The sequence below is a fragment of the Chiloscyllium plagiosum genome, unplaced genomic scaffold, assembly GCF_037043375.1.
Source record: "Chiloscyllium plagiosum isolate Xiang-an unplaced genomic scaffold, Cpla_swu_hap1 HiC_scaffold_29, whole genome shotgun sequence".
Lineage (NCBI taxonomy): Eukaryota > Metazoa > Chordata > Chondrichthyes > Orectolobiformes > Hemiscylliidae > Chiloscyllium > Chiloscyllium plagiosum.
Genome location: NW_028270167.1, coordinates 68,509,296 through 68,519,373, shown reverse-complemented (window position 1 = coordinate 68,519,373; position 10,078 = coordinate 68,509,296). Strand labels below are relative to the sequence as shown.

Here is a 10,078-nt window from a genome sequence, read left to right as displayed (position 1 = left end):
CTGCCCCGACATTCATACGAAAATGTACCTTTCAAAGAGAGCGTTTGTAGCTGTGGAATGACAGTGGCAGCTGTTTCCCCTCGCTCTTACTGCCTCCCTTGGTAGTGTCGGGGCTCGTATTCTCATCTTACACGCGGTAGTTGAGTGTGCAATTCTCTGTTGTGGAAAAGCGGAGTGTTTTGGAGCAGAAAGATGTGAAGTTCGGATGCTTCTGGAGTTCTTGTTGAAAAGTTCTGTGACGCGAGGAAGATGGTTTGCAGACTTTTCCTCGCCTGTCTGGGTGACATTCCCAGCGCTGCAGAGGTTCCTGTGAAGCGCTGCTCTCATGTTTTGGTACGAATTCATTTGGTTTCATTCACGCTGCTTGTTGGGATTGCAGATTGGGTCCAACGGATGGAATCCGTGGATGAGTGCCCTGCTTCCAGGAATTCTGCTTGCCCTGTCCTATTATTGTTGTGCTATTCTCGTCGAATGTGTGGCCCTTGCCGTTTGTACGTATTGCTACTAGGGACTGCTGGACTGACGCCCACACAAATTCTTTGCCAATAACCAATATCCACACATCTTCATTCGCAGATGCATGGCACAAAATTCGCAACGAGGATATGCTTTGAGGTAATTTTTAAATCATGCTTCCCTGTATTAAAAACAAATTCTGGAAAACAATATCCAGACTCCTCCGAACACTCGGACTTATGACAGCACAGAAACCGAGAGCCTCACTCAGACAACAACTCACGAGAAAACAAGGCCCAATACGCATCATATGCAGGTCAAACGTGGTTGACGAGATTCCACGCTGGGACTGCACGAAACACGACATAGGAGGAAGAGGCTGTCAACTAGAGAGCTGCATTCATAATTTCATCTGGACTGTAAACGCCTCGGACAGCTGTTCCTTGCAGTTATGCGCAGAATATTGAATGTCTCTGATTCCAGGGCTTGGAACTCGGATGATATGACCGTCTGCAATACTGGTTACTTCCTTGTGTGAGGTAACTCCTGATGGAACATACGTAACACTCTATTGCTCATTGAGAAATATATCCAAAAATGGAGCTCATAGCAACATTTCTGTTGTCTTTCTGGTGCTGTCCCTGACATGCCCTGTGGCACTGCACTTATTCTGTGTATCCTGAGCGTTCTGCACATGCTTCCACGATCGTATTATGGGCAGTAATCTGCATTTTCACTTCAATAATGGGTGTGAGAACCGGAGGTCCACCATTCTCGATGCTATTTTTTCTCTTCTTATGCGCAACTGCAATACAGTAAAGGATCAATTAATATTGTAGGATGATATACAGAGGCCTGTGAAATATCGAAGTTTTAATGACATTTATGCAATGGTTAGAGATTACCTTGACTCAGGAAATAAGGATGTAAAGTCTGTTTGGCTGGAGTTGAGGAACAGTGAGGAATGAACTCACAAGCATGTGTAGTTTACAAGCCCACTCGCAGTAACCACAAAGTGAAATAAATCGTACAAGGAAAAAATATTGTGTGTGAGTGACAAAAATGGCAATAGTCATGCGTGATCTTAACTTCCCATCTAAAACTCTCCGTTCCATTGTAAAAATGTTTGGAGAACCATAATCAAAAATATCCCACATGTCCCATAAAACATTACGAGTGATATCTTGGTAATTGATTACTCTACTGGTGACTTAATTTTCCTATTTTCTTGGAAACCATCTCTTTAATTGTGAGCATCAGAAAAGGCTTTCTTTTGCCACCAAGAAATAAATATGTTCGTTTCATGTATAAGAACACTGAGATTCCTCTGCACTGCACATCTTTTGCGTTTCTATCGATTTTAATAGTAGCGTGTCTTTTGATTCTTCACAACAAAGTATATGACCTCACATCCCCTACATGAAACTGCATCTGCCAAGAATACTCCAATTGTTGGCGGGAATCCTGAGGAACAGAATGTACATGTATTTGGAAAGACAAGGACTGATTCGGGACAGTTAACATGGCTTTGTGCGTTGGAAATCATGTCTCACAAACTTGATTTGAGTTTTTTGAAGAAGTAACAAAGAAGATTGATGAGGGCGGAGCAGTAAATGTGATCTATATGGACTTCAGTAAGGCGTTCAACAATGTTCCCCATGGGAGACTGATTGGCAAGGTTAGATCTCATGTAACAGCAGTGGACCTAACACCGACCCTTGTGGTACGCCACCAGTACATGGACACCAAGAAGAACATGTTCCATTAACTACAACACTGTTTTCTATTGGCAAGCCAATTACTGATCAAAGCTGCAATCTCTCCCACAATTCCATTCCACCGCATTTTGTATAATAGCCTATTGTGGGGAACCTTATCGAACAACGTTCTGAAACCCATATACACTACATCAACCGGTTTACTGTAATCTCCCTGTTTGGTCACTTTGTCAAAAAAGTCAATAAGATTCGTTAGGCAAGGCCGACCCATCACAAAACCGTGCTGACTGTCCCTGATCAGATTATTATTTTCCAGATGGTCATAAATCCTATCTATAATAACCTTTTCCAACACGTTACCAACAACTGCAGTGAGACTCACTGGTCTGTAATTACCAGGGTTGTCTCTACGACACTTTTTGAACAAAGGAACAACGTATGCTATGCTCCATTCCACAGGCACTATTCCTGTAGATAACGATGATTTGACGATCGATGCCAAAGGCTCATCAATCTCTTCCCTTGCTTCCCAGAGGATACGAGGACAGATCCCATTCAGCCCAGGGGACTTGTCTGTTATCACACTCTGCAGTATTTCTATCACCTAATCCTTGTGAACCTCAATCTCTAGTACTCTGGAAGCAAGTATCTCAGTATCTTCCTCGCCAACATTTTCATTTTCTATAGCGAACACTGTCGAAAAATATTTGTTTAGTGCTTCCCCAATCTCCTCTGACTCCACACACAACTTCCCATTATTATCCTTGATTGTCCCAAATTCAACTCTCGTCATTCTTTTAATCCTGACATACCTATGGAAAACCTTAGGGTTAACGCTGATCCTATCTGCCAACAACTTCACATGTCTCCTCCTGGCTCTTCTCAGCTCTCTGTTAGATCTTTCCTGATATCGTTGGAACCCTCGAGCGCTCTAACTGAGTTTTCACATTTTGTCCTAACATAAGACTTCTTGTTCTTCTTGACCAGGGATTCCACTTCCTTTGTAAACCACGGCTCACGCGTTCTATATCTTCCTCTCTGCCTGACAGGTACATACTTATCTAGGTCACACAGGAGCTTTTCCTTGAATAAGCTCCACATTTTAATGTGCTCACCACCTGCAGTTTCCTACCCCATTCTACGCTTCCTAAATCTTACCTAATCTTCCTAAATCTTGGGACTTGTGCCTCACAACACACTTCACATTCAACAACCAGATATACGAACAAATCAACGGAACACCCATGGGCTCACCGATCTCTGGACTCATAGCAGAAGCAGTAATTCAAAGGTTAGAGCAGTCTGACCGCAAATTCAACCAAACACTGGTTCAGATACGTGGATGACACCTTTGTAATCATTAAAAACACGGAAATAGAGAAAACACACAGGATCATCAACTCCACACTCACAGGAATCCGATTCACCAGAGAGGAAGAAAAGGGCAACCAACTCCCATTCCTACACGTGATGGTACAGAGAACACCTAACGGAGAATTCACCACAAAGGTACACAGGAAAGCCACACACACAGACCAAGTCCTGAATTATGAGAGCAACCACCCCTACATACACAAACGAAGTTGCATCAAGACACCATTCAAAAGGGGCACAACACACTGCAGCACACCGGAACTGCAAAAAGAGGAAGAGGAACACCTATACAAGGTATTCGCCGAAAACGGATATCCTCGCAATTTTATCAACAGATGCCTAAGGGATAGACCACGGAAAGAGGACATGCCACAACCCAAAGGACGCGCCACACTACCACACATCAAGAACATCTCCGAACTGACAGCCAGACTATTGCGACCACTGTGACTCTTAACAGCACACAAACCAACAGCCACACTCAGACAACAGCTTACCAGAACTAAGGACCCGATACCCAACATGAGCAAAACTAATGGAGTATACAAAATCCCATGCAAGGACTGCACAAAACACTATATAGGACAAACAGGAAGACAGCTAACGATCCACATCCAGGAACATCAACTAGCCACGAAACGAAGCGACCAACTATGCGTAGTCGCCACACACACAGACGACAAGCAACATGAATTCGAGTGGGACAACACTACTACTATAGGGCAAGCCAAACAAAGAACAGCCAGGGAATTCCCAGAAGCATTGCACTCATCCACAAACTCCATCAACAAACACATCGACTTGGACCCAATATACAAGCCACTGCAGCGGAGAGTTGAAACTGACAACAGGAAGCGGCAAGGACAGGCCACTATAAATGCCGCAGGAAACACCACAGAAGCGCTTCACAGGAGCCCCCCAAGCACTGAGGATGCCACCTAGACAGGGGACGAAACGTTTCAAACAAAAACTTCCAGCTCGGCGAACAGAAACACATCATTGTCTTGAGTGTTCCAGAGTTTTTCATTGTCCCAGAGTCCAGATGAAGTTTGCATTCCTCACGTACGTGAGCGAGAATGATTTCAATGTCTCAGATCAGTTCCTGTCCCGAGAACATCAGAGTCAATGTCACGTCCTCTATTCGGTCCGACAGTTCACACTTCTTCATTCTCCTCTGATTCCATTTCCCAAAGAGTTTCTCAAGATTTACAAAGCTGGAGCCTAAATTATATGGTTTGCTTCCTAAACATTTTTTCAACTGCCAACTGACAATATTTTCACAGTATCTCTTCACAATCCTCTGGCTTGCACCATGTCCAGGGATGAGAAGTCCCGTTTGGTGGAGAGATTCCCGAGGCTGATGAGTTTCACTTTGGAACAAAGATGGTTAAGTGGCGATTTCTTGCGGTTGTTTCTAATGATGGGAGAGGGAGCGGTGGGGAATGAGCACTTTGACGAGCAGGAGGAAGTGTTGCCACTGACCCGAGTCAGAGAACAGTGGACAGGGTTTAAAGGAATCTAATGAAAAGCAGCACTTCTGCTCAGGACGTTCAATAACAGCTGCAGAAACCCGATGTGTCGAGCAGTGTATCTGGAAAGAGAAACAGAGATAATGTTTTAAATATGGAACATTTCTGATGAAGAACTCGAGTTTGCCAAGTCTAATCAAATTACCGGCCTGGTTCACAAAATAGTTTTTCTGAACTTTGAGCGAAAATTGTACCAGCAGGAAAGCATTCATAACGTAGTCAGCAGGATTACGAACCTACGTGGGGAAGCCCCAATGGATTTCTAATCTATCGCCTTAACCACTCGGCCATGACTACAGACAGCTTAGGTGGGTTGAGCTTTGACCAAATCAGCCGTGACCTCATTGAAAGCTACCGTTGACTTGATGAGCGAAATGCTTCCATCTCCTTTCATACCTTTGCTGTCATTTGTAAGGTACGAGACACCAATGTACAAGAAGAAAAGCACAAAGGTAGGAAAAGATATTTGCAGGCAAACTGAGTCAAAATTATTTATTGGAAGGAAAATCACACTTGGCAATTTGCCATATCTCTTTGCGAACATGACCAGCAGAAGTAAGCAAGGGAGCTATTGATCTGAGTATTCTCGGACCTGAAGCAAACAAAGGTTAGTGACATATTCATTTCTTTTTCTGGCGAACGAAATGATCTTTCCTGATGGTTACAATGAAAGAGATGGTTCCCAATAAAAGACAGAGATTAATTCGCATGTAGATATATTTCAATGTGACACGATTCATTTTCAGTCCCTAATTACCCCAGAGATGGAGGAGGTGAGTTACTTTTCTTCACTCTTCAACTCCTCAGCACGGAGGTACAAACGTGAAACCGCTAGAGATGGACTTCTTGAATTGGGAACCAGAGACACTGAAGAAACTAGGCAAAAGTGAGGACTGCAGATGCTGGAAACCTGACTTTAGATCAGAGTGATGCTGGAAAAGCACAGCAGGTCAGGCTGCATCCGAGGAGCAGGAGAGTCGACGTTTCTGTTGCCAGTCATGCTCCGCTGCACAAACAATTTTCGTTTTGGGCTCAGATTTCCAGCACCTGCAGCTATTTGTTTTATGTTAACCTTCATAATGTTTTGGACAAAACCAATGACCTGCCAGCAACGGAAAATCGGCAGAAGTACTGGTACACCGATATGTTTGCTGAACTATACAACCATTCCATGAGCGGGAATACGATCCGGGCCACGGTGCTGAGAATACCGAATCCTCACAAGTAAACAACAAGACAAGGCGATAGATACTATCGTACTTGGTGTAAATAAAACACCCTTTCTGAACATTTTCGTTGCAGATTTTTTTCAAATTGTCTTCGAAGATTTACAAAGTGAGAAAAGGCCATTCCGCCCGTGTGCATTGCGGCTAATCAGAGAGCCATCAATTCTAGTCGCTCTTTCGAACTTTGGCCCAAAGTCTCGTGTGTTCTAATGTTTCCAGGTCAAATGTCAATGAGGTAATCCTATGTTCTTACATGGCACAATAATGTGACAGAAGTGTGACACTTCCACAACGAATTGTAACTCTTTTGAGGAACTCATGCTCATTTTCACCCACAGAGGGAGACACACCAGAAGATACCGCCAAACTGACGGAGGTGTCCGTTGTGGAGAGCTGGAATTTGAAATGGACAAAAGGACAAATGCAAGCTTTCCATGCGGAAGCACAGAGGCTATAGCCCGAGCGAACTTTACAGGGGAGCGTCAACGTATACCACGGTTAAAGCAAAACATTCCCCCTCGAGCCAGTTAGGACTCGAATCTACAATCTTCTGATCCGAAGTTAGACGCGTTATCCACTCCGCCACTGGCCCAAGGGACAAGCTGGCTCTTGGCAGAATGTTGATATGTAATGCCATGGACTTTCACGGAATCAGAATTAAAAAGGTGAACAAGCACCGAAGATCATCACCAACATTGCTTCACTTCGAAGTTTCCAATTTGTGAAGCAGTGCCTTTCACTGGCAAAGGAGAAACATTTGTCCTCAGCTGTCTGCTTCAGGGTCGCGTCCTTCTCTGCTGGAAGTTTCCATCGTTTTATTCACAGTCACGACGCGATTTCATGTTCCACTCCAGTGAAAATGTGTCATGGTGTCGTCCAAACAAGACCCTGCAGAAACTCGGCGAGAAACCTCTGGTCATTTCGAGCTCAGGATGTGGAATTAGACGAGATGCGTGACACCTTTTATTGGCGCCGACACTTCACTGAAATTAGCGGCTCAAAACGAGCCGTTGTAAGCATCAGTTGATTTGTACCTTCCTGCAGTGCATTTGCTAAACAAAATCAGATCGCTCCCATCTGGCCCAGCTGACTTATCTATTTTCACACTCTGCAGTATTTCTAATATCTCTTTCTTGTGAACCTCAATCTCTTCTCGTCTACACGCAAGTAGCTCTGTATCTTCCTCGCCAACATTTTCATTTTCTATAGCGAACACTGCCGAAAAATATTTATTTAGTGCTTCCCCCATCTCCTCTGACTCCACACACAACTTCTCACTATTATCCTTGATTGTCCCAAATTTAACTCTCGTCATTCTTTTAATCCTGACACCTATGGAAAGCCTTAGGGTTAACCCTGATCCTATCTACCAACAACTTCTCATGTCTCCTCCTGGCTCTTCTCAGCTCTCTTTTTAGGTCTCTCCTGATATCGTTGGAACCCTCGAGCGCTCTAACTGAGTTTTCACATTTTGTCCTAACATAAGACTTCTTGTTCTTCTTGACCAGGGATTCCACTTCCTTAGTAAACCACGGCTCACGCGTTCTATATCTTCCTCCCTGCCTGACAGGTACATACTTATCTAGGACACACAGGAGCTTTTCCTTGAATAAGCTCCACATTTTAATGTGCTCACCACCTGCAGTTTCCTACCCCATTCTACGCTTCCTAAATCTTACCTCATTGCATCGTAATCTCCCTTCCATCAGCTGAAACTCTTGCTCCGTGGAGTACACCTATCCCTTTCAATCACGGAAGTAAACCTGAGAGAATTGTGATCGCTGTCTCCAATGTGCTCACCTACTTCCGAATCTAAAACCTGGCCAGGCTCGTTACCCAGTACTAAATCGAAAGTGAATTCGTCCCTTGAAGGCATGTCTTCATACTGTGTCAGGAAGCCCTCCTGCACACACTGGGCAAAAACTGACTCATCTATAGTACTCGTACTGTAGTGATCCCAGTAAATATTTGGATATTGTCTTGAGTGTTCCAGAGTTTTTCATTGTCCCAGAGTCCAGATGAAGTTTGCATTCCTCACGCACGTGAGCGAGAATGATTTCAATGTCTCAGATCAGTTCCTGTCCCGAGAACATCAGAATCAATGTCCCGTCCTCTACTCGGTCCGACAGTTCACACTTCTTCATTCTCCTCTGATTCCATTTCCCAAAGAGTTTCTCAAGATTTACAAAGCTGGAGCCTAAATTATATGGTTTGCTTCCTAAACATTTTTTCAACTGCCAACTGACAATATTTTCACAGTATCTCTTCACAATCCTCTGGCTTGCACCATGTCCAGGGATGAGAAGTCCCGTTTCGTGGAGAGATTCCCGAGGCTGATGAGTTTCACTTTGGAACAAAGATGGTTAAGTGGCGATTTCCTGCGGTTGTTTCTAATGATGGGAGAGGGAGCGGTGGGGAATGAGCACTTTGACGAGCAGGAGGAAGAGTTGCCACTGACCCGAGTCAGAGAACAGTGGACATGGATTAAAGGAATCTAATGAAAAGCAGCACTTCTGCTCAGGACGTTCAATAACAGCTGCAGAAACCCGATGTGTCGAGCAGTGTATCTGGAAAGAGAAACAGAGATAATGTTTTAAATATGGAACATTTCTGATGAAGAACTCGAGTTTCCCAAGTTTAATCAAATTACCGGCCTGGTTCACAAAATAGTTTTTCTGAACTTTGAGCGAAAATTGTACCAGCAGGAAAGCATTCATAACGTAGTCAGCAGGATTCGGACCTACGTGGGGAAACCCCAATGGATTTCTAATCCATCGCCTTAACCACTCGGCCATGACTACAGACAGCTTAGGTGGGTTGAGCATTGACCAAATCAGCCGTAATTTCATTGAAAGCTCCCGTTGACTTGATGAGCTAAATGCTTCCATTCTCCTCTCCCACCTCTGCTGTCAATTGTAAGGTGCGAGACACCAATGTAAAGGAAGAAAAACACAAAGTTAGGAAAAGATATTTGCAGCCAAACTGAGTCAAAATTATTGATTGAAAGGACAATCCCACTTTGGCAATTTGCTAGATCTCTTTGCAAACATGATCAGCAGAGCTGATCAAGAGAGGTATTGATCTGAGTGTTCTTGGACATGAAACAATCCAAGGTTAGTGACATATTCATTTCTTTTTCTGGCGAAGGAGCTGGTCTTTCCAGATGCTCACAATGAAAGAGATTTTTCCCAATAAAAGACAGCAAATAAGTCCCATCTAACGCTGACACCATCGTGAGCGCTGCTGTTTCACAATACCACAGAGTTAGGGTCAATTCCCGCCTCATGCAACTGAATGTGTGGAGTTTGCACATTCTCCCCGTGGCTGCATGCACTTGCTCTGGTTTTCTCCCATAGTCCAAAAATGTACCGGTTAGGTGAAATGGACGTGCTAAATTGACGGGGTGAATGGAGAGGAATGCATTTGGGCTGGAGCGGGTCGGTGTGGAGTTGCTGGGCCGAAGGACCTGTTTCCATATTGTAAGTATTCTAATCTACGGTAATCAATGGCCAAGGTATGACGCACGTTGTTCGATGTTGCATATATGACTTTTCGATTGTTTTTCTTCAAAATTTCTTTACAATTCAAACGGGAGTGGAAGAAGGGAAATGAATGTCTCCCATAATTCTTGCCTTCTTTTAGCATTCACAGGCGGTATTTTTCCTGTACGTTGTTTTTTACACTGTGGTTACTGTTAATGTTCTTGTAAGCTACACCGGCTGGTTTCCTCTTTCCTCAATGTTCCTCATCTCTACCCAAACACATTTTCCATCCT

The 10,078-nt window shown here is 43.9% G+C and overlaps 1 non-coding gene across 1 annotated transcript; it reads right to left on the bottom strand.

The window, feature by feature from the left end:
* Positions 1-9,022: 9,022 nt before the first annotated feature.
* trnas-aga (transfer RNA serine (anticodon AGA)) lies at positions 9,023-9,104 on the bottom strand. Its single transcript has one exon. It is a non-coding gene; the product is annotated as a tRNA-Ser (tRNA).
* Between the last annotated feature and the right edge of the window lie 974 nt (positions 9,105-10,078).